We start from the raw sequence: 13,264 nt of genomic DNA on the forward strand, positions 1-13,264 counted from the left end.
AGGCAGATCTCAGTAAAGCCAAAAGCATTCAAGGAGAGGTCTCTATTTATTACATCTTGAGATGTTTTCCTCATTAATTAGCAAGTGACTTTCTCCAAGCAGCCAGGAAGATAGAATGGAATAAAAGCTGATACTAGTAAACTCTAGCAAGAAACAAATGGTCCTGCCCTCTGAAGGAAGACAAGGCTATGTATTGAGTCTCTTGATTTGCAAGTACTATACCCTTTCTTTTGCATTATACTAATCTGGAACTAAGGTTCACATCATACAATGTAGTCTAGACATCACACTTAAGCTGATTTTACTGCTCTCTAATTCACCTTCTGTCAAGTCTGTAGCTAAAATACACAAATCTTCCTTTAATTTGTCTGCTGTCAATATACCTTAGGTCTTACACATATCAGGGTAATCTTCATTAACTGCCTAGGCTGCTAGATAAGACACATAAAATTTCAGGTCCTGATTCCCATCATCAAATAAAAGAAAGCACTCCACGCTATAAAATAAGCAGCATTAATATTAACCTTTGGTAGCATCTACAAGCTATTATATGGAACATTACTACAACGGGTTATGGAAACCTGAACATCCTGAACAACATGCTATATTTAGGTTTCTTTGTGTTGCAACCTAGATACTTAAACAAAACCAAATTAGATTTTACTCAATACTGAGCTGCAAAGACCAGACTGTCTAATGAGTACAGCAACTTTCTCAAGCCACATTGCCTCTCCTTGATGGCATTCGTTACGATGACATATCTTGAGCTCAGTAGCCACTTTCAAGGCAAATTATGCAAACTACGCAGACTCTCATCAAAATAAGGTACAAACCTTAGGTCAGCTATTTCACAGATTAAAAAGAAAAATAACACACAATAAGACTGCTGATGGTCAGTGTGAGTAACTTCTTATCTAACTAAAAGCACATTTTCTCTCATATTGTGAGCACTCTAGAGATTGTCTTACCCATAGTTTTTATAAGCAGACTAATACTCAGCCTGCAATTCGTTGCTTCATCAGTTCATTCAGCTGTGATAAATGATTGCCTGCAGATGCACTGAATCCGCAGGAATAAAAAAGGAACCTCTCCTTATAGTAACACTACTAGAAAAAGAAAACACAGAACCATTTCTTTTAGCCATAGTGTAATGAAGGAATAAATAAATTATAATGTTTAAATTATTGGTGTCTATCATTTAGGAATCTTCTCATTCAGCAGTAGATGCTTTTCTCCCAGAGCTATTTACAAGCTGTGGGTGGAGCAGAGGTAGAGGGTTATATATTTGCAGCAGGTTATATATTTGCAGCCCTAATTGGATAGCATAGGTGTGCAGCCATTCAGTACCCTGTAGATATCTGGAAGTTATTGACCCTGCTAGCAAATAGAATTTACAAGTTCCACAGGACCTGACTGCCCTAAAGCATCTCTTTAAAGAAGCCTCCAGCTTATTAACATGATACCAGCTTTCAAAATAAATACAGAGGGACCTCCTTGCTTATAAATTACATAACAGCATCTTACATATGAACAAACCAAAACCTGAAAAACATTTGTTTGGTTAGCTGCCATTTTTGTTCATTAGTAATCGTGGTACTAATGATTCTATTAAAGCAACAAGTACTTGAAAAACATTCAGGGAATTCGTTCTATGTAATGAACCATTTCTTTAGATCACATTCTATAAAAAACACAGACCATAAACCTTCCTTTCGCATAGAAAAATACCATGCTTCTCGGGATATTAAGGTTTAAGCAGTTGTCAAAAAAACAGGGCTCAGCTAATTACAGTCCTGCTTTCTTTCACCGCAGTGTTCAAGCACACCCATATGAAAGAAATGAAAGCTGTAGCCACAAAACACCTCAAGCAGAATTTTGTTTATTATTATTTCATACAACAGGATTCCCAGTTCCTCCTTCTCCCAGGGCCTCCAAACCCCAAAGTGGAAACACTATACTCACTCTTTCTTTTCTTAGCAGCCAGCTGTTCCCCTCTCCAAACAGCATACAGTCTAGTACTCGAAGTACTCACACAGAAGATGGGTCAAATCTTCCTAAACAAGGGAAATAAACATTAGTCCTCCTGCAACACTACTGTTCCCCACTACAAGGCACCAGAAATCCAACTCTCCTATGTAAGCCCTAACAAATACCTGATAGATCAGCAACCACAATCCACAACCAAGGCAAGCCCTAAGAAGCCTCCTTCGAGCAACTCAAGGAAACTACAATTCCAACTAGAATATGAGCTACCCAGCACAGGTGTGCTTTTATCTCTCTTAGCCAAGCAGCACAATTTAAGGCACCTGTAGCACTTCAATTACAAAAACTAAATACACCTGAAGACATGGGCTCCACCAGAGTTAATACAGTTATAAGGATTTTAACTTTGGACTTGCAGGTCCCAAAAAACAGTAGCTTGCCCCATATCTGCCTTCTTGCGGATTAAAGCCCAAGTAAATTCAGAAAGAAGGGAATAAGACTTTACTAGGCACCACTGCCTCCCTTCATTTTTCAGGTATTGTTCATTGAAGGCTTGGTGTAAATGTGTGTGAAAGCCTGGCCCCTCAAGGAATAACCACCATCAGCCTTGTCCTGTATGCAGTGACCTTGACAACTTTACACCACCAATTTTCAATCATAGATGATGGATTAATCAAGGCTGATTTGAACTAGCTGCACTCTTGTCAGAGTCTTTGCTCTGATCTTCACGCTGCAATAACTTTCCATTTTAACTGATTCTGCCAGAGGTGAGGCTGTTAAGGCAGCAAAGTACTCTTTGCCTCCCTTCTGCCACAAAAAAAAAAATAAAAGCAATTTTCACTAATACGATTAAGGTATTTTTTTTATACAATAGTGAGAAGACTGACATGACCCAATTTCTTTGAAATACTTGTGTGTGCACATGTCCCCATTAGCTGAGGTTTCAGAAACTAAAATTTACAGTCAGCAGCCCAGGCAACAGGAAGAGAGGTTTACACCACAAACAAGCTCGTATCCATAGACAATTACTCTGTTTCTCAACTCCTTCTGTGCAACTTAGAGCTTGCTGCCTTTCAAGGGAAAAAATTTAGTACCGTCCCCAGTCACTATTATGTACCATAACAGTTCCCATATAAATGCATCTCACTGCTTATCCATCACAACTACATTCTGTGGAGGTTTGTATGCCCCCAAAACTTAAATCAATAGCTGGTGTTGGACTGTTTAGTCTCCAGAAGCTAGTTTGAAACATGCAACCTTGACAATGCCAGAGCTATGAAGGGACATCAGAAGGCTCATCGGAAAAACATAAATAAATGAATAAATGATGGCCTCACCAGGTGAATTTAAATGATGGTGCACCCCTGACCAGCTCTAAAGCACAGCTTCTCTCTTTGTGAGCTAGGCAAAGATCAGAGTGGCTTGCATGCAACCCAGCACCGAGTCCCTCTGATGCAAGCAGATGAGATGTGAACAACCTCCTCTAGCAATTACTGCACCCACTCTGCTACATTCTTGTCTCGTTTGACTGGAGGAGAAGCAGTTCATTGGCATCATCCGAGTCTTCATGACAAACTTTTGAACTCATCATGGGAAAAATGCCCGCAGTTCATTTCTCTCTAATATTTATTATTCCAGGCTAACTGCAGGAATAAGGCTTTGATTACATACAGTTTGTGTTTTGAATATTAACTTCCCAGCCATAAAGAGTAGAGACATTTTAGTTTAAACAATAGTTTAACTTTTAGGACACAACGCAGCAGTTTCCAGAAGAAAAAAATAACATCACCTTACCAAGCCCGTACTGTATCCCAGTTTGGCCCCCGTGTCTAGTGCTGAAAGCTAACACCTGAACAAATGCTGGAATCCCAGCAGCTGTATGAAGCCAGGCAAGTCACTTAATCATACTGTGCCTCCATATTCTCATCGGAATAATGCACAGCTACTTCACTGGGGTAATGCCAAGATGATTTCATTAGCATTCACAAACTGTTCCCTACCCAGCAGAGGAAAGTATTAGGGAAATGCTAAGAATCTCTGCTGCTGGGCTTCTCTAAACCAGCTCCTTTCATACATTATGTCCTACTAAGCATGCAAAAGTTTCTTGAAACCTTCTTAATCAAGAAAGCAAATGTACCCTCATTTGCCAAACACAGGCTTGTAATTACGTGGGAATGAAGCAGAAACAGCACATACGTGCATAAACATCAACATGATCAAGAGATAACATCATCATTAACATATCGTCTTGGAAATGACAGTTTGCAGCCAGACAAACAACTGGAAAATCACAAGTGGAGCTCATTAAACATTTTCTTTTGCAAGATTAATGAAACAAAGAGAAGGCTTAAAGAATGCTGCAGTAACTCAAGGGAGAAAAGGAACAGTGGTACTCAAGTGTGCTAAATACAATGTAAACTATCCATCCAACAGACGGATGGACCTCAGGTAGCTAGGGCAGGCATTTAATGGACTGCTGGGCAGCTGTAAATAACCAGCTGACCTTGGACAAGCTGTTTCACGTGCTTCAGGCAGAAAAAATCTCAGTCAGTAAAGATATAAAAGCACATGCTCCTCAGTAATTCATGCTAGCATCCAGAAATGGTAAAGCATCAGGAAGGTGAGCAGCAGAACTGGGCACAGGAACAGAGCAGTCCATAAAATACTTGCTCTTACAATACAGGTAAACTGAAAGAAAGCACAGGGGAAACACGTGGATCTGTGTTAGAATCCAGTGTAAAGTCAAGGTAAAATATATTCCACTGTTGATACGTAATATAGAAGTCATTCTTACTCTTTACATAGCACCGATACATAAACAACTCTAAACTGTGCTGCCATATCCTGATTTAGTTACTTTTTAATTCTTTTTTCTATTTTTTTTTTAATTAAAATAGGTTTAGCTTTCCAATTATCATTATTCAGCATCACAAGTCAGCATTCTAGCTCCCATTATTTTCAATTATGTTTACACTGGGAAATACAGAAACAATCCTACAGTTGTTTCTCTACTTCCAGACTCCATGAAAAGTAGCCTGACATATATTGATCCAGGCACAAATGATTTTGCTCTACATACGGCCAAGTCAAATGCCTTCAAGTCATTTCAGTGGCTACAGATGGTCAAGAGATTATATGTATATTAGTACTACCAGAGATAATAAATATTAGTTCAAGAGTTAAAGACCCAGCTCCAGTCTCAAAAATCATATTGACACAGAATAATTTGAGTTGGAAGAGTCCTCCTGAGGTCTTGCTCAGAGCAGGGTGAATTAGAGCAGGTTTCTCAGGGACCAGTCTGGCTGAGGCTTGAACATCTCCAAGAAGAGAGATCCCACAATCTCTCTAAGCACCACTGCGGCAAAGAAGATTTTCCTTATAATTAACCAGAATTCCCAATGTTCCAGATTGTAACCATTGTCTCCCATCCCCATGCACCTGCCTCTTCCATGTTGTCCAATGAGGCAGTTGCACACAGCAATAAGGTCTCCCCTGAACCTTCTTTTCCTGCAAATATTTCAGCCAATGAACAGTGCTTTTTAAACTACACGAACCCATATGAAAGAAGGTGGTCTTCTCATTGTTCTTGTTACTATTGTATACACAAGTGACCATTCTCTTCGAAAAGCTACGTATTTGGTAGATCTTTCTCTGTGTGTCATGCAAGACAGAGCCCTTTCATTTTAGCAGTACTTAAGACTGGATTAGGTTAAACAGATGCAAAGCATATAGATCTTTATCTAAAACAAATTAAGGATTTAATACACTTTATTAGGTCTGGGAAATATGGGATATTTCTCTAGACCAAAAGCTATATTGCCTCTGTTCCATGATATTGCTACAGCTCAGGTGCTCAGAATTTGTATCAGCACCTTCCAATATCTTTAAAGTTCCAACATGTTGTAAACTAAAGCTTTAATTATCTTCTTGTCATTTTACTGTTGTTGATCTGCTACCTCTATTGCTGTATTAAGTCACAGAACAGTGACATGACATGGGCAAATACTACTGATGGGAATTTGGTGAAAAAATCCCCTTAGTTACATTAATAAGCTTTCCCCATAAGGCGAACTCAGCTCAGGCTGCTGCAGGCTTAATTTCTAATTTGTCTGGAATCTGTTTTGATTTTCTGTCTCCTGTTAAATATAATTCTCTCTGGGCTCTGTTTTATGCATTGATTTTTGCAATTGCATCCATATTACATTGGGACCCAAATCCACAGTTCTCTAATTCAGGTTACACAGAAAAGTTTAGACAAAATAATCCCTTTTTTTTTTTTTTAAGAGAAATACTTTGCCTCTTTGAACAAGAAAGGGACTCAGACTCGTTACAGAACCATTTGTTCCCACAGTCAAGACTATACATCAGGAAGGGATGAACTGTGGACTTTTTAAGAGCATGCTAAAAGAAATTTCTCTCTGGATTATACTTTGCATTTGAGAAACTTACAGTTTAATGAAATCATCAAACTCTTATTTTAAATAGCTGTGCTCCAGAATAGCCATCAGTGCTGCACGGAGAGAGAATACAGAGAAACTCCTAAAACCCCCTTCTGCCCAGACCTCCACTCTAATGCAGCACATGATGACTTTTTCCTCTTAAATAATCACAAGTGAGTCTGGCATTTTTATTTCAAGCAAGGTAATTTTTACTGATTTTTATGGCTACTAGATTAGTTTTAGCATGTATTCATCTCAAAAATTCACGCAGAGAGTCAAAAGATCATTACCACCATGCAGATCTGGTTTCTATTCCTGGCAAGTCATTGAGGGCTTTCTGAAAAATGCAGGTGCAGACAGAGGCAAAGCCTCCTACTCCTGTTCTCGGCTCAGTAGCATCACTGCTGAAGGCAGTACCTGTGTCAGCACAGCACCATACCCAACCTAATCCAGTCATTTCCTCTCTTACATGAAGCTCCACCAGTTACCCTTGTCTTCAACTGAAACAGTAAATAAGCAAGAGCCTTGAGGATTACAATTAAAAACTAACTGGTCTTGAGACCATCCCATTTGTAAGGAGCAAACATTATTAACTACACGTTGGTGTTTTCCAAGCTGAAGTTACTCAGAGCTTGTGGAAGTACTTGGTGGGTACAAAACAGAGGATAATGTGTAAACATTGAGATCTATTAAAGTGGTAGAGATCTTGATTTATATAAAAGCAAATAAGAATTCTAGCTAGAAGCTGACAATTTCTGCTGCTATAGGAAATGCTGTTTCAAAGACAATGAAATCTTCATACCCAAACGCTCTTTCCTCACCCCGTTTACTCGAAGGATATGATAAATAGTTTTGATCCTCTCTTGAATTCAGTTTAAATAAATATTCTCAGTCACAAAATTATTTTATAGAAAACAAGAATACCATCAAGGACAACAGCCTCCCTTCTGTTTCTCCTCTCCCCTCCACAGTTTCTTCCTACAATGAATACACCACAAGATAGAGATGCCTATGCTATTCCACTAATAGTAAGAGATTTGGTTTCCATTCTGTTAAAAACCAGCCTATTAAAGTTAGATGCACACTAGATTACTTGTTTTCAAAATGACAAAAATATAGCCCAACGGGTGCTTGGGGCTTGGTTTTGGTGCAGATTTTTTGAGCATAAGCTAGGGCTCCCTTCTCACCCCTCCTGAAGCAGAGCATCATCTGTATGTTTTTCTGACATACCACTCATTGTCTAAGTTTACTCATTGCATTGATCAAGAAGTCTGGAGTAGTTTAAGTACCCTCACTGTGTTCTCAATTTCATTTCAGAGGTTGCCTTCTTCTTCCCATCATCTCAGATGGAAGAAAGCAGAGCGGTCACTGTGATACGCCTCCCTGTCACTGCACCAACCAGTCACATAGGAAAAGAAGCTTTGGACATTTCTTGAGAAGACCGAGTTGTCTATTGCTCCACCACTGTGATAATTTTTGTGTCTCATTATTTCAAAGCCTTTCCACTTCATTATAAAATTTGCTAGAGCTAAGGTAACTAGCAAAACAGTATTTCAAGGCAGTGAGAATTAATCAATACAGCCTTTACAGCTGAGAAGCACAATGTCACTCTCACCGGGAAGGTGTGGGTTTCATTTCAAGCTGCTCTCCACCCTCCTAATTAAGCACTTTATAAAATCTTATACAAAAAGTCTCAGCTTCCAGCTATGAAAACAAACATCTCTGTTCAGAAACAGATGTGCAAATAACTAGAGTCAAAACAAAACAACCAATATGCAGGAGGAAAAGAAGAAAGAAAGAAAAAATTAGTGAAACATGATAGTCCCTACTCCATCTAGAGTAGTTAGGTTTGACCCACATACACCTGCTGTTTTCTGTACAGCCCTCCCAAGTCTCAGGGTCACTTGTTTGATCTGGCAAAACAAAATGAGGCAAGAGCCAAGAGAGGTTTCCTATCCATACTTTTCACTGCCTAACATCCCATCCCATTGTCAAAGGGCACTTGTTCTGGTACTGGGGTGCTGCTAGAGCACACAGCATGCAGCCTGGCATTCACTAGAAGTCAAAAAGACAGGCTTTTATTTCTAAGGCCACTATTGAAACCAGGAAGCTGTTAAGAGTTAAGGCTCATAATGTTATTTCAGCTTCACTGAGTGACCTGTATCGGCTCTACATCAAACATTCGGTCCATTAGCTGTACTTACAGAAATTTGACTTTCATCCTTGAAATAGGATACTGTGTTCCACTGTGCCTTGCAACTGGGGACAATTTCCACCACATCCCAACCCACACAGAACTAACCAAACCAGTGGGAGCCAGCAGAACCCTGGGATAAACACACTAGAAGCTGCTTGCCAGACTCCTGCACAGCCCTACCGTGCAGTAACCCTATGTCACTCAAAGCCCCTCTATTCATGCAGCTTGCAACTCAGCCTCTAGAATTGAAAGACGCGTCTTACAGCAAGACAACTGGCCCTGATCCTTTCCACTTCCATCTCTTCCACTTGCAAGGGATCACGTCAAGATGTAGAAGAGGCCAGGCTCAAGAACTGCAGTCTAATGGAGGGAACTGAGCCCTGCATGCAAAGCCCTCCTGTGAGACTGCTCCACCTTGCACTATGGGCACAACTGCCCTGTCTTTGGTTAGCCAAGCCAGTCTGCATTTCAGCTTGAGAAGGGTCAGAGCCCACAGTGACACGTCCTCCCTCTGTGCTAGGCTCATTGTCCATACACACACCCCTGACATCGCCTAAGCAAAGTGCTTTGCTCTGCAAACACAGAAGAGTAGCTTCTTCAGCTGAGGAAAACGTGCTGGGCTCACTGTAGAGCTGAAGCAGCGCAGGCAGGCGTAAATTTGGTGGCTGCCTGCCAGCACACAGAACAGCAACTGCAAATGCACAGCACTGTCCTCCCACGGCCGAGATGGCAGAGTTACACACCAAAGGCAGAGAGCAGGAGGGGGCTGGTATCAGGAGAGCCCGTTTGGTCTGAGAAGAGCTCACAGAGGGATACTATGCAGCCTTCAAGCTGCAGTCTGAACAATCCTGCCCTAAAAATAGGAAGCATCTATGTAGTGCATTAATACTCAAGGACACATAGGCACACACCAGGCAAGATATCTATCCTGCTAGCAACATGCTACCTGATGCTAGACAACATGAGAGTTACTAAGCTGAAATCCAATTTTAATCCTGTTGTGGAGTGAGTTCATGTAAGTTCAAAAGGGAGCTCTCTATCATTGTTATAGATCTCATCTCCTGAGACAACGTGAAGCAAGTAAATCAACAGAAGTATCGTTACTAAACCATAGGAGAAATGGGTATAGTGAGGTTGAGTTGGTTTTCTAACTACAGCTTTGATTCAGCTGTTTTTCTCAAGCCTGTCTCATCTGTCATGCTTTCTGAACCGGTACCATTTCAATGCCTAGTTGAGCTACACACTTTCCTCTATTCCTCATTCAGCTTAATGTAGCACTCACATCTTTATGCTAAAAACTGTAGCACGACATGGAGAGAACAGATACGTTTAAGTTTAATGCTCACTATAGCTAACAGTCATTTGTGTTATTAGACAAGTTTGTATCTTGCAATTAATCCTCCTCTGGGATGTTTTCTTGGAGGCATAAATCAGGACAGATTTTTATTTCCCTAACGATTTAGAACACTCTTCTTTCTCAGATACTAAGAATGCAGAGAAAGACAATCACAAGCAATTGAATTACCATATCCTAATGAACTATCATTTGTCAGCTAAGCCAGAGTGACTTTTTCCTTGCGTGTAGCGGGTAAACATCAGAAAGGTTTGAGGAAGGTGATTGAAGCCAGTATGTTTAATTCTGCATTTCCTGAGAGAGCACTGTCAACCACTCACAGCAACTTGCTTACAAATCTCCAACAACTGCATTCTCTTCTCCTTACTCCACATTTTTATTTCAGCCTTTTCCAGATCTCCCAAGACCGGCTACTCTAGCCAGATCCTGCTGAATTTCCCACTGACCTCTGACTGCTGGAGGGAGCCCTAATGCTGAGCAATTCAGCTTTCTGGACCACCAGCACAGGAAGGGGAAGAGGCTTGCCTGGTGTCCCAATAAGACAGAGGGCAGCTCTATAAAAGACATTTTGACATTTTTTTATGCCTCCTTTTTCTAGTTGAGGAATTGCGAATAACTTTGCAAAATATCCTGAGATCCTTCGTGAGAGAATACGATTTAACACTCTGGGAGAAGGAGATGCCCAAATGTGACATCTTGAGTGACTGCAGCATACGTACATTGGTAACCTCAGCTACTAAAAGAAAAAAAAAACCAAAAAAACAACAAAAAAAATCATTCTCTCCTATCCAATAAAGAGTTAAGGGCTCAAAAGAAATACTTTTGGCAATTTTGGGTGCAATATTAGCTCAGATACATGAGTTGAATCCATATGGCATATTAACGATTCCCAGCAAGGAAACAATTTCAGGAGCTATTCATTTAAGCAATAGTTTTCATTACATCTAAATACTGGAAGCAATAAAGGCTCCTACACCCCCAGTAAAACAGATGAGGAAATGGCATAGTATGAAAATCAGAGAACAGGGGACAGATGTCAGACCTCCAAGGAATAGAAAGTAATATTTTTATTTTTCCTATTCCAGCTTTGTGCACATGAAGGGGTACAAACAGGACCTGCTTTGGTTTCTAACACAATATGCAAAGACAGGAGCTTGTATTCCCCCCAGGAGAATACAAGTTGGAAAAGGAAGGTGTTTCCAACAGAGGTGGTGATTCAGAGCACGAAAGATTCCATGCCTAAATGAGGGAAAGGGTGAATAATCTGCTCACCTGGAAAACAGCTGGACTTGCCTCAGCACTGACCCTTTAGATACTCTGCTACTGTTTTGAAACTCCATAATAAATATGAGAGAAACCTTAGTACAAGCAAACTTCCCTATGTGCAGCATGGGAAAGGCAGCGCGTGCTTCACCAGTCTGTCCCTCCTAATGCCCTGCAGCAGTGGGTCCACGGGGGGTCCATGGGTCCCCTATCCCTCTTCTTGCAGAGACCTGACCTCAAAAACAGCTGAGGACTACAGGATGGCTCAAGCAGCCTCTGGCTGCTCCACACAAGAAATATCTTAAGGCTGTGGAGCATAAGTCACAGAACATACATTTCTCCAGACATTGAATTTTTCCTAATAAGATGTGATCATCTTCTGGTTTTGCTGATGTCTGTGAAGACAATAAACAAGTAGCACCACATACTTCAGCAAAACACACTAAGGATCTGATCTTTATTTCTAGAAATATGCATTATATATAGAAAATTTTGTGAGTCTTTTTGAATCACGTTAATTAGAACTGGATCAAACCCAGAATGAAGGACAAATTCTCCACTGAGGCAAAGGGCAACAGTGACCTGGAGCCCTTTCATCTCATTGCCATCAGACCATCCCACTGGTTACATCAGCACTGCACAGAGACTGAGGTTTTGTCGTGCCTCCTGTCACCCTGCATTTGAGTAGATTCAAATCCTGCAGCAGCATTTCCAAAAAAGGGATAGTCTATCACAGGCAGGAACAATCACTTCTCTCTCTCTCCAGGAGGATGCATGCAGATTGCTGGGAAGTCATAAAGGAAATACATCCCAGAACTACTGTAAAATCAGTGAAATCAGTAAAGACTTTGTTCAACTAGCTGTTGAACCAGCCTGTTTGGTGGCATATGGAGGCAGGATAGTACCTACTCTTCAAGGAATTTATATCTACCAAATTTCTTCAAAAGGAATAGTAACAAGACTTCAAATATCCAAAAACGTGGAGGTGTTCAGGAAGCCTACAATGCATCTTGCACTGCTCTCTGAATGCAGCACTGCTAGTGCTCTGCCATGTCCTCTGTCCTGATCCATCAGATGTGTTGAGTGTACTCACCTGAGCTGTGCTTTGAATACCAGCTATTTCTGACATCATCTTAGATATAATATTTTTCTTGTTCAAGCAATTCTGCAGCAATGTTACCCTCAACTATTTCAGCCTTGCTGCCATCTAATCAGACTAAACAGATCAGTACTTGGTTTCCCCGGAGCCTGTAGAAATGGAGCTTATTCTAAGAGAATGCTAAGGGCTTTTGATAACAGCTGAAGTCTCCTCTGCCATCAACCTCAGGAGGGATTAAGAGCGTTGAACATCTGTCATAAATCATTCAGACACTAAGTTCTGGGGTAAGACACACACACGTCATATGCAAAAGCCTAATAATTTGTTTGCAATGTCTTTAATATCATCATTGTAGGGGAGAAAGAATATTTTATCAGAGCAACAAAAGTATCTTTTTTCAACAAATAAACCTACCCAGAGCCACTGAAAGGCTTTCCTTCAGGAGCCACGAAGATCTTCAACATTTCTTTGAGGCTATAAGAGCTTTCTGCAGTGCTACTTTCCTGTCCTATTTTCCAACATCTATGCACTGCCCTTTCCTTCTGGGCACTGCCCTTTCCTTCTGTTCCCAAGTCTGCTTCTGTTCTGCTTCCCTTCTCCAGATCTGGGTCCTCTTTGAACAGCCTTTCTGTTCTAGCAGCTGTGAAAGGAAAAACACACTCCTCTCATCTTTTCTCCTTCCCCATCAGAAGTCCTTTCCTTTCTGCCCAGCACATTGCCAGCGTGGAGCTGCCCTGTGTGGCTGGGGGAACTGCTGCTCTGGATGGCATGTCCCGTACCTAGGGTCAGTGGGAGAGAACAGGAGTACCAGTGCTTCCTCAGGCTGCTTCACACGCCTACCTCCAGCACAAGCCAAGAACACGTCCTGAAACCTTGGTAAAAGCAGAGCAGCAGGGGCTAAATGCAATTCAGAAGGAAAGTCCTAACAC

This window comes from Phaenicophaeus curvirostris, chromosome 13 (assembly GCF_032191515.1).
Source record: "Phaenicophaeus curvirostris isolate KB17595 chromosome 13, BPBGC_Pcur_1.0, whole genome shotgun sequence".
NCBI lineage: Eukaryota > Metazoa > Chordata > Aves > Cuculiformes > Cuculidae > Phaenicophaeus > Phaenicophaeus curvirostris.